Below are 12,312 nucleotides of genomic sequence, written 5' to 3'. Positions count from 1 at the left end.
TTTGTTCGTATGTGTATATGTTTGTACATGTGTGCGTGTGTGTGTTGGCTCTCTACTTGGCAGATCACTGGGTCAGAGGCATGCTTACATAAGATGGCTCCCAGGACAAATATTAAAACAGAATCCACCTCTTTCTATCCTTTTCTCACATGCGAAATACACAAAGAGAAGTATTATAATCGTCAAAGGATTTGACCTAAAGATTTTGATGAATCTTTCCGTTTCAGACTTCTCTGGGTCCAAAAAGATGTTTAAAATTTTATCTGTCTATGAAATACTATGTTTCATAAAGGCTTTGATCCAAACAGATGGAATTAAGCATGTTATCGTTACATTAATTTTCTTGGTCATCAAATTTGTCTCAATGAAGTTTGCCTGCCAGATCAAAAAAGTTTGTTTGTTCTCGAGTAACTGACCACGATAACTACAAAGCCGAAAAAACAGGATGGATGATATTTGTATGATAAAGTATTTGTCTCATGATTCAAAATGTATAAATGCAAGACATTTTGAACTAAAAGCGAAGATTTTACCGACGGTCAATGCGTTCATATGCATATAAACGAAATAACTCAAAAACATGAATACTTAAGTAATTGAAAATTTGTGTCATCGTTTTATTAAAGTTCTAGTTCTGTGTCAAAATTTAGCTTTAAAAAAGGCTTCTAAAAGGATAGAAAAAATTTGATTTTCTTCATTATACTGTAGCTGGATTGGTATAATCGAGGATAGAATCTGGGACCTTGTGGTTCGCAGTCCAGTAACATGACCACGATACAAAAGAAACTGCTCGTGCAGCGTAGTTGTTAACTGGCTTATAAGCTATTCACCACAATATTACGAAGCACAAAATGCATGGACTCCGAAAGTAAAAATCTGAGAATCTGTAAAAATTATATGTTTACTATGTATAAATTTTAAAAAAGTTATATTACTGAAAAGCTTGGAAGTTTTTAAAAAAAATCCAACGGTTTGTATCATTTGACAAGAAATAAAAGCTTATTTTTGCATATTAAATATCGTTTGCAATTATTCTTTTTTCAATTAAATGTAGAGAATACCGTTTTATGATAGAAAGTACGAATTTGTCGTTTTATTTTTCAATTATATTGTAAGGAAAAATCGTCTGCTTTTCTTAATTAATGTTGAAATATGAACTTATATGTTACAGTTTTGAATATTTCAATAACTATTGGAGTAACCGAAAAAAAATTTAAAATCATCAGTTTTTTTTTTTTTTTAAATATAGTTCAGTGTCTTTGTATTAACTGCATGTCATTGGCGAAATTTAGGCTATACCGTTTGAAGTTGGTAAACATAGTCAATAAACTAAAATGATATCTTTAGCGATTAATTGGTATTATGCGTTTAGTAAAAGACTCGTGCTGGGATAAAAGATATAATGGTTGTCCTTTTTAATACTTTCAGTAACTTGGCCGACATCAAACCAAAGGACCGCCAAATCGAAAGCTCCGGAATAATGAAAGCATTTAAATAAGAAAACTTATGTTTATTGCACAAAATATTCAGAATTTTATTTAAAAAAAATATTTTTCATATAATGAATATTGTAAAATGTAATTCAAAAGTTGAGCAGCAACCCATTTTACTTTTTTTTGCAAAATAATTGATATTCATTTGGCAAATTGGTTGATCACTGTAACAGACAATTTCAATATAAGTATTTTCTTTGGATAGCAAACTATAAATTAAATCTCTCCGACAGCATTTAATCACATTTAAAGAAGTCTACTATACAGTGATTTTTCGCTTTTACATATATTGTCAAGAAGAAAATGCTATTTCGGAAAATAATTTAATTTAGTTTAAATGGTGAATTGCTTATAGAAAAGAATCGGGCACATCACGGCCTATGGTGTCAAGCTGTAATTTCTTAAAACGATAAATATTTTCAAAGAATTTACAAAATACGCAATTATTATTATTATTGAAATGGATAAATTGGGGTTTTAGCAGCTAAGGCTGTCATCCCCTAATGCCAGAGAGTCAGAGTTAATAAGTAAACAAAAATTTCAGTGAATGTAGAAAAATTTGTAAAAAGCGCTTATGAAAAACATTTCTATGGTTCAAAATTTTAATTTTAATCACGAAATGTCCTGGTGATTGAAATTGAGCTCGCTCCAAAGGTTTGTTGTTTGATATGAATACTTCAAACAGTGCGCGAAAATATGTTCAATGTCTTTTTTTTTGGGGGGGGAGGGGTTATAGGATTGATGATCAGGGTTGTTATAAAGTACAAATTTATTTAGTACAACTGGGGTGATGATCATCCTGGCAATTAGAAGTACCTTTATTACATCTTTTCTTCTATTTTTAAGCCATGATGTAAGGAAAAATAATGAATGGAATCTCTCCTAGAGATTCTTAGTACTTACTATTTTGATAAATTCGGTGCATATTTGGTATAGAGAGTTTTTAATAGTATGACATTATGCATTCAAAAGTATATATTCAAAAGCCTGCAAAAGTATTTGTGTAAAAGTAAGTAAAGTATTCAAAAGTATTTGTTGGGATTCCTGGCGTAACCCTAATTACATGTAACCCTGTAGCGCATGCGCTCTGGTGACGTCGATGAAAAAATTTCCCATGATTTAGGTTTGACTTTGGATTGATGAAGTGTGTATGATGGAACCAAAGATAGTTGTGTGTTTTATAAAGAATTAATGCACGTAAAATGAAATATGTAAATATTTGTATATAATTATCTGTGCCTGTGTACTGCAAATAAAAGTGATTATAAAATTGAGAATACTTGGATTATCGATGTTTTATGTGGTCTAATTCACCTTAGAATACCTCGATTCTATTTCATTTAGAAGATCCCGGAATGACAAGGTAAGAGTGAATTTTTCTCACATTTCGATACATTTGAAATTGGGCCTAGAAATCCCAAAAGTATTCTATTCAAAATATGAATATGATTCTGTGATTGTTTTAGCAAGATAATCCTCCTTTTCATTCCAAACAATGTTTGAATGCCCTGGAATCCATACCAATGCGATTTTTTTGGTTGTGATTTGTTCAAATTAATTTTTTAAGTTATTCTATCATTAACTCTCAGAGGTTGGCTAGAAAAAAAATTTCAAGGTTAAAAGGACAGAAAGACTATATTAACAACATTAACAGACAGTTTAGTAGATTCTTTCCGGGAATTGCGAGCTTATGAGTGACAAGGCAAATTCCAAAAGTTTTGGCTGTAAGGATAGAATTAATCTAATGAATTTGGTAACAAAAGGATTGAGTGTTTGATAGGCCTGCGATAGAATTGATAAACTGCGATTTAGATGCATCTGTGAAATGACAAAAAAATCTTGAAATTCTTTGTTGAGTGTTTCTTAAAAAAGAAATTTTGGTAATAGAAGAAGTCGTGCTTCATTTTGGAAAGGGAATTCGGAAAGGAATATTTTGCAAATTTTATTCCAGAAAAATAAAATAAAGCAGTCTATCCTTTCATCACAGATTTCAAAAAAGAAGACATATAGCAAATGAAGAGAATGACGAAAAAATGTTGCCTTTCAGGAGGATCTTACTGGATAATTTTAGTTTATATAAAGACAAAACAAAATACTTATAATCTTAAATCCTATGTTTTTTAGTTCTTATATTCAACTCCTTAAGATGTTTTTGGACCCTTAACCATAATTTAAATATTATCATGGAACAAAAAGTTTAAAAATTGATTAAAATTGGAGAAATAGTCGTATAAAAATGAAATTTATATCATTAAATAGCTACTTTAAAAAAAATTAAGATAAAGTGGAAATAATTTTCGAGAAATGATATGCTCCAAAATCATGGAGGAAAATAAAAAATAATTATATTCCCCTTTTCACCTCCTTTATGAGATGATAGAAATCTTTTTTAACAGTGCGATTAATCCTTCTGAGTGCTAAGGGGTGTGTGTGACAAATGTTGTTCAATTATGCCGAAGGTTCAAACAAACGGTCATTCAATTTATATATATCTGCAATGATATTTTAAAATCTAATTAAGTTCCAAATTTTTGCCTTAAATTAACTCATGGTAACTTCATTCTAGAATGGTCTCTTATTTTCTATAAAACTACAGTCTTAAATATTTTTCCACACTCTAAATTAGGAGATAAGAAATTTTTAATGCTTGCAATATTCTTTTAAAGATACCTAAGATTTCCTTTCCTTAGTCGACTCTCGCCAAAGAAATCCCTATCAAAATTTCATAAAATCACTGAACGGGAAAATTTCTGTCTCTTTCGCACTTATATCGCGATGTAAACGGGCGGCAATTTTATCATCGCTTCTTTAAATAAAATCACTTCCGTAATGAAATAAAGTTCGAATAATCGAAGTTGTTAAAATTTCAAAAGATACTTCTATTCGGCAGATATATATAAATATATTAGATATATATAAATAATGTTATCTCCCCTCCCCCAAAGAATTTTTTTTTTCTTTATTTTTTTTCTTCCAAATAATGAAGAATTTGAAAGAAAACGAAGTTATGAATATTTCCGCCCCCAATTTCATTCCACCAGACCTCACGTGCAAGAAATCATACGAGCTATCAAAACTGATCAAATAACATAGTGCCGCATGAGCAACACAAATCTACACAACATTCTTATTGAATCCGGCTTCTTGTTTGCACATCTGTTATAAAGAGCATTCAATGAGCAAGTCGAATTGTTTGCGATTCAATATCTTTGGAGTTGGCTAAAACTATTTTTTGAAGTAATAGTATTAGAGAAAAATAAATTTCTTCGTTTAAGATGGTTTATTGTCTAGTCTTGTCAAATGTTTCAATAATCAGGAAGACCGTGATTCTGATTGCTGTGGGATTTTAATAGAATAATTTCAAGTGGAGTTGCAATTATGTAGACGTCACCGATAAACATCATCAAGAATTCATTGTCTCTTGATATTATTGTATGTTAGTCGCCTCAGAAGACCAGCTGGTTCGACAGAAATGTTGGTAATATTTATTTTCAAATACATCGTTTACACATAACTTCATGTCTTGGTTCCGCCAAATTGTTTGACATTAAAGTCATATTATTTTAATTATATTACTTTAGTTCTATTCATTATATACATGCACTTTCCTAATTGAAATCCCATAACATTATAGGGTTATTATTAAAAGCTTAAATTTCTGGTTCACCCATACTTTAAATTTAGAGATATTGTACATTTTTTTTATCTGACTGGCAAACTACATAAATGTTAAATGTCTTATTATTCCTTAATTAATAAGAGAAGAAATAAATTTTTCTAATAGTACTCGTTTTCTCCCAACCGATTGAAATCAAAATTTGCCACAAAACTACACTTGTATAAACAAAATTCCACTTCTAATTTGATGTATTTAAGTCCCAGCATTTCTAAATTATTGAGTTTACGTGTTTTTAAAAATACTGACCGACAGACAGTCAACTTTTAGTTGGTTTTGGCTCAAACTTTGACAAATGTCTACACTATAGATGTTAAATCTGTGTACCGAATCTTATCTATCTAGCTTTCTACGTTTTGTGGTAATAGTGTTAACTTATATTCGAACAGACTGACTGAACAGTCAGATTTCGTTCAAAACTTAATAGGAATATGTAAATTTGATGTAAAAGCCGTATACTAAATTTCAACCGTCTAGCTCAAAGTGTTTTTGAGTTGTCTTTGTCACAGAATGACAGATGGACATTTTCAAAAAAATGTGTTCTTCGAACTCAGGAAGGTCTAAAACGTGGAGATTCGTTAAAAACTCGTATTCGAAATTTTTGTCGATTACTATATTTTCTCTATACAACGTATACGAGAAAGTAAAAAAGGAATTAACTATTTTAAAGTGAAACTCAAAAATTCTTAAATACACTAGATTTTGTTAAATGCTTAGATTAAAGGAAGAGGTACTTCTCGTGATAATAACAAATTTAATTTTTCCTCTGATAATCTTTTCACTAAAAAGCGAAATGTGATTATTTTTAAGAGAAAAATAAGTAAAAAAAAATGATAAATGTTATTCTAACCTAGAGTCTGAAAGGTCATAGCATGATTATGTTTTGGATTTGATCCGTCTGTCGTTATTTTATTTTTAAAAATATGCTCTTTATTATATTAGCAGTATTATAACGTGCACATATAAAATGTAGTTAATATCTAGCAGTGCTAGTGAATTATAAATCCTGTATTTAATGCAATGGAAATTGTCATAATAAAATATAGTTAAAAGTATTTATTTTTAAATTTATTAAAACGATCAAAATTGTATTGAAAAAAAATGGCATCACTGAAAGGCTTTTTTAAAAAATTTTTAAATAGTTAAAAATAATATTTGTTCAACAATAGAATCCATCCAATAGAAAACATAAAATTTCAATTAATTTTTTATCAGAAATTTCATTAAACTTTTGAAAATTATTTCTTACTAAACATCTATAACAGAGACAAATTAACTTTTTGGCAAATTTAATTCCTCTAGGTTCAACAATTTGCTCCTACAGAACATTTTGAAAGATTTTCTTTTTTAAATATGCATATCGCATTTTACAATTTGTACTTTTAATATTGTCATTGGAAAAGATTTTTTTGTTTATTAAAAAAAGAAGCCAAATAGGTTTATCCTGACTGACAATATTTGAAACAAAAAAAATAACAACAACTGCTTAATATCAGAAAAAGAAATCTTAATGAAAATTTTATCATTTATTATTGATTTATTTTATGCAAATGGCAATAAACATAGTAATAAGTGTTTTTAGCATTTATTGAGTTTTAATGTCATTATTTCTTTGCAATTTTTGTCAGCTATAGCTTAAAAATTAATATTTGAAATTTTAGAGTGGTATAGAAATTTTTTTTGTATTGAAAGTAATGTGATGAAGGTAATAAATAATTATTTGGGAGGAAAATGGGCAACTTTTTCTATTACTTTTTATTTAATCAAAATTCTAAAAAGAAATTTGAAAACCTTTTTCTTGGTTTCGCTTCTACAACCCAAGAAGTGAAATTGGTAGCTTAAGTCCAACAATGTACTCTACGGAATATTTTGAACGATTTTTATTACCGCTGAATTTACAGATAGTGTATCAGTTTTGTGAACATAAAAACATTTAAATGACTGAAGCACACAGTTAATCATCATAAAATTCCAACACATTCGTGCAATCGAAAATAAACTTGATTATATACATTTTGAGAGATTTTTTAAATTTTAGGAAAAATTTCTATGATAAATTTTTCAAACTTGATTATAATTAGATTGCAGAACAAAAATTGGATTCGTTTCGATTTTCCGTAGCAAAATTTAGACACTCAGATGTATTTTAAACCCGAAATCCATAAAATGGCAGTTATTTTCCTATTTATTTACATCTTACATTTTAAGTATCAAAAGAATGTTGAACACATTTGGCTAAAAAAAAGAAGAAACAAAATTAATCTCGAAACCAAAACAGCGCATAAAGATATTTTAGTTTATTAAAATTAGAGAAATACGTCTACACAGAAATAAAAATTTATATCATTGAAAAGGTTATTTTTAAAAATTTTAGATTATTGTAAAATAGTTCTAAATGCAGTAATTATGAAAATACTAAAATTTTGAATGATTTTTAAATAATTAACCGATTAAAATTTTGAAGTATGCTTCCTTAATATGCTCACCGTTCACATGAGAATTAATTACGTTCCAAATTCATAGCTCTAGGCCTAACGGTCAAAGGTTTTTAAATCGTTTTTGAATTATGTACGTCAGAATTTATAGATAGTATGCCTTATTAGCTTTTAGATAATTAATAACTCTATAACAATAATAATGATCATAATCATTTATTGATTTCATTTTTGAACAATGCTTTTTTTTACTTTTTAAAAAGTTTAAACACATTAAAATTCTAATAATAATTCATACTTTTATATTCTATAATAATAATTCCTAATTCAATTGAATTAAATAAACACTTGCATAATTCATAAAACTAGTTATAATTTATAAACGTTACTATGTTAAAAATAAATAGACCAGAAGCTGGGGAATTAATTAAATATTTAATTAATTAGGAATTAATGTAAAATTCGTCTTTTTTACACAATAAATTCAGGAAAAATTATTCCCGGAGAAACATTTTTAAACTACCTTAAAATTCAAAAATTCATCATTTCAATGACATCAATTTCATTTATCAACATTTTTTCAATAGTTATTACTTTTTTAAAAGTTGAAACACATTGAAATTGTTAATTTTGAACCACTAATTTTTTTAAAAAATTTTTTGTTTCATTTTGTTACATATCTTCTGATTTGGTTTGTTTGTGTTTGAAAATAGTGATTTAACAAAATGACTAAAAATAGGCATAAGTCATTCTCTTAAATAGTGACAAGAAAAGTAAACTTCTTGTGAGACAATGAAGCAATGTTCGATGACAGCCGCGGGTTCAGGCTATGAAATGTTAGCCGACGTTTTGTCCCCTTCCTTTTCTTTTTCCTTCAGAAATTATTCCGAAAAAATTTATCATCTAAAAATATTTTTTAATCACTTTTACACTTGTATTAACATTATGTTTCTACAATTTTTCTTTCAATTATTTGAAAATTTTAGCACAAGAAGGACATTTATGGCATTCCATTTTTGGGTACAATATTAAGATTTAGAATTATTCAATCGTTATTTTTTTATCAATACGTATGTCTATGAATGATATTTTGTTCATTATAAAAGTTTATATAAAAAGGAATTTTATATGTTAAAAATATTATACATAAAAGAATTTTAATCCCGGAAAACCACAGGCATATCAACTAGGCTTTTCTAAAATTGGTTTTATCTTAATTCAAATCAAAATCAAAAGGATAAAATTCTTAGTACTGCTTAATTTAATTTAAATTTTTGTCTTAAATAAGTTGACTCAATAAATCAATTTCAAAATGAATACTTAAATTCTTAATTAATACTGAAATTCTGTATACAAATTCTTTTAAAGATTTTTTTACATTATTATCATAAAGAAATTTAATGATTTTCATTTTTGCTTTTGTTTAAATTCAACGCAAAGACATTTTATTTTTTTCAAAAATTGATTTTTTAAGAAAAAGGAAAAATCGAAGGAGAAAAATATTAAACAAAAATAGAAATAGTTCGAAATAATAACTTAGGAATTTCAGTTAGTTTATAAGTAGCTATATCTACTAAATAATTACTCCATTGCATAATTCTAGTCTTAATCTAAAGTGTTAATGTTTCATTTAAGAAAAGGTTAGAAATTTTTTATAAACATGAAACATGAATATGGTTTTCTTACAAACAGACTGCAAACGATTTCCTCCACTTTTGTAAAGATTTAAGTGTGATTTTGTAGGACTCAATGGAATCAAAACTTATTGTCGAGTTTTGCCTTCCAAAAACCACATAAATACAAATATTATTATAATAAATATTTATTTAAAAATAATTTGTTTAAATGGTATTCCAATTTTATCTCTGTTCTGAAAATTCTGATGATCGCATCAATAACCATCGCTTCAGAGGTAAAATCTTTCTCAAGCTTCAAAATAATTTTTTAAAAAGTAATTAAAATCTGGCATTGGTTAAGGATTATTTACTTACTTAATCATTTATTTATAAAATCTGAATTAGTCAAAATAAACTAAATTGTGAAGATGTTATCAATGAATTTTCTATAAAAATGTAAACAAAAGCATTATTATATTGATTTAAAAGATTTCCGTAGTAAATTGTATTATAGAAATAATGCATAATAAAGTGATTAAACAATTATATTTGTTGTTTGATTTATTAATGATTATTTATCTAATTAAATATTAATTTAATAATATATTAATATCAGAGTAACAAAAAGGAAGTGAGAAAACTCGAAAAAAAAAACTAAACATTATTTATGGGAGAACATTATTTATTAAAATGACAACAAATATAAAGATATATCCTTTTATTATAAAAAATAAAATATTACCCTTTTAAAATCGGTAATTTAATATTTCGAAATTCTTTTTATGAAGGGTAAGAATCAGTGAAAAAAAAGAGACAAGATTCTAACCAATAGCAATGAATGTTTCAGAACAACGGGCTGAACAAACATGATCTTTCAAACAATTTATAAATATTTTAGAAAAAATTACAAAGATTTTGGAGAAAAAAGAAAAAAAATGAAGCCTCTTAAAAAAAAAATGACAACAAAAACTGATCGTTTGAATTCGGCACTTACATTTTTCAAATATCAACATTAAATGTTAATATTATTAAATGTTAATACTCAAATACGCATTTAAAAATGTGTGGAATTAAAAATTTCACCGTTTAAATGTTTAAACATTTTCTTCAATAATTTACAATTATATTGAACCTGCAATGTGATTACAAATTACGTAATAAACCATTAAAACATCCCGTTTGACAAATACGACTTTCATATTGACACATAAACAAGAGGATTCGACAGACAGAAAACCATCAAGCAAGCCGACATGAAATTTTATAAAATGGGCGGGGAGGGAGAGAAGTCTTGACAAAGACATAGAATAAAACAAAGAAATGAAAGAAAAAATTTTACTTCCATTTTTTAATTTGTTGACGTAACACGAGAAACAGACGATTTTAAAAATTCTATCTCCAAACTTTTTTATTATTTTATTTCAATGATTTTCATCTTAAGTTGCACCAAAAAAGTACTTTAGGAGGTGTTAGTTGCACCCGTTTTAAAGCTAATAAGAGCAAGAAGGAAATTTAAACTTAAAAGAAAGTTCGAAAAATCCTTTATTGTAATTTTTTAAGAAAATAAATATCCTCTTAATATCAAAATAAAGCGTAATCCTTTAAAATAATAAATATTAATGAATAATTCAACAATAAATTAATATTAATTATTTAATATTCCAAAATTGGTTAAAGGAGGAAAGCAAAAATTTACAATGTAAGATTGTCCATAAAAGATGAAATTTTGAATTCCAAACTCTAAAAGTCTGAGAACAACTCTAAAAGTTGGAAAAATTCAAGAAAATAGTATAAATAATAATAATAATAAAATTACTCTCAGAAATTGTTCAATTTGATTTTGATACCCACATAAATTTGCCGTCTTTTCAAATATTCCTTTGAATTCATATGGTTCCAAGAATTTCGTTACCGTAATATTTATTTTATTTATTCATTTCTAATTACTTTTTAAAGTTCTCCGTTGCAGTTTTTAATTACATAATAAATAAATAATCTTTCACATACCTGACAGCAGAATACAATTAAGACACCATTTCAGAATTCAGTATTCGAACAGCAGACACTAGAGAACGAACAGAACACTAGAGGATGTAGAACTTCCTCTTCTGGTGTTTCCTACAGGCGTAAGGTTCTGACATCTGCGATAAAACACATCTGAACATTCGACTTGTGATGTGACGTCACTCAGCCACGTTCCCGCATGGAAAAGTGAGCACCTGCTAATAAAAAGACACTGCACCTGAATCTCGAGAATCGTTGACATCTCCGAAAAGATGAGAAAATTGCTTGGCGTTATCTACCAGCCGCGAATATCTAGCCACTGAAGCAGACGATAAGAAAGATTGCCACAATTTGTTGGTATAGCTGTAGCTATAATTAGGAGAAATATTATTAGTTTTGAATTTTGTGATGAAGAATGTATAAAATCGTTCATTTCGATTCGTGACGAATGTGTGGAAAAGAACATATTTATAGTAACATTATAGTATTATAGTAACATATTTATAGCGTATAAGGCAACTGGCGCAATTCAAAGGAAGAATTTTAGGAAAGTATTACTAAATTCTTTTGTGTACCTTATATTTGATGAAAGTGAAGAAGTAACAGGAGTGAATTCTACTTTTTGAAAACTATATGAATTTTACATTCATACTAATATTTCCTATAATAAAGTTAATGAGTAAATAAATATAATGGGATAGATAGTAAGTGAAATTAAACTTAACGCATTCATTATATTCAGGTCTGATTAAGCTATGTAGGCAATGCAAGTTTCTTAATTTATGTCTGCTAAAGAATGCAACTTTAGAACTATGTGGCGTCCTCCCTCTTCCTTTTCTTAATTTGCAAAAACAATTTTTTAATTAATTAAATATCAATTTAAAAAGCTGTTAAGTAACAAAGATTAGGACAAGCAGAAATAAAAAGAGCATTTATTTGTTTCAAAAAATTGGTTTTTGTGTATTGCTTTAAAAAAAGGCAATTTAAAGGTAATTTTAAATAAAATTATTTAAAAAATGATTGACGCAATTTAAATATTCTGATAAAACATTTGGCAGGATTTTTAAATCAATCAAGACATGACTGAA

At 27.4% G+C, this 12,312-nt stretch overlaps 1 protein-coding gene across 1 annotated transcript in view; it reads right to left on the bottom strand.

Moving 5' to 3' along the window:
- Positions 1-11,395, bottom strand: part of LOC129957678 (uncharacterized) — a 41,339-nt gene extending 29,944 nt beyond the window's left edge. The window contains exon 1 of the mRNA XM_056070126.1: positions 11,228-11,395. The gene's annotated coding sequence lies outside the window, so the exon portion shown is untranslated. The remainder of the gene's footprint in view (positions 1-11,227) is intronic.
- Between the last annotated feature and the right edge of the window lie 917 nt (positions 11,396-12,312).

Source organism: Argiope bruennichi, chromosome 11 (assembly GCF_947563725.1).
Source record: "Argiope bruennichi chromosome 11, qqArgBrue1.1, whole genome shotgun sequence".
Classification (NCBI taxonomy): Eukaryota; Metazoa; Arthropoda; class Arachnida; order Araneae; family Araneidae; genus Argiope; species Argiope bruennichi.
Note: the sequence above shows the minus strand (reverse complement) of the source record. Positions and strands in the feature narration are given on the sequence as shown.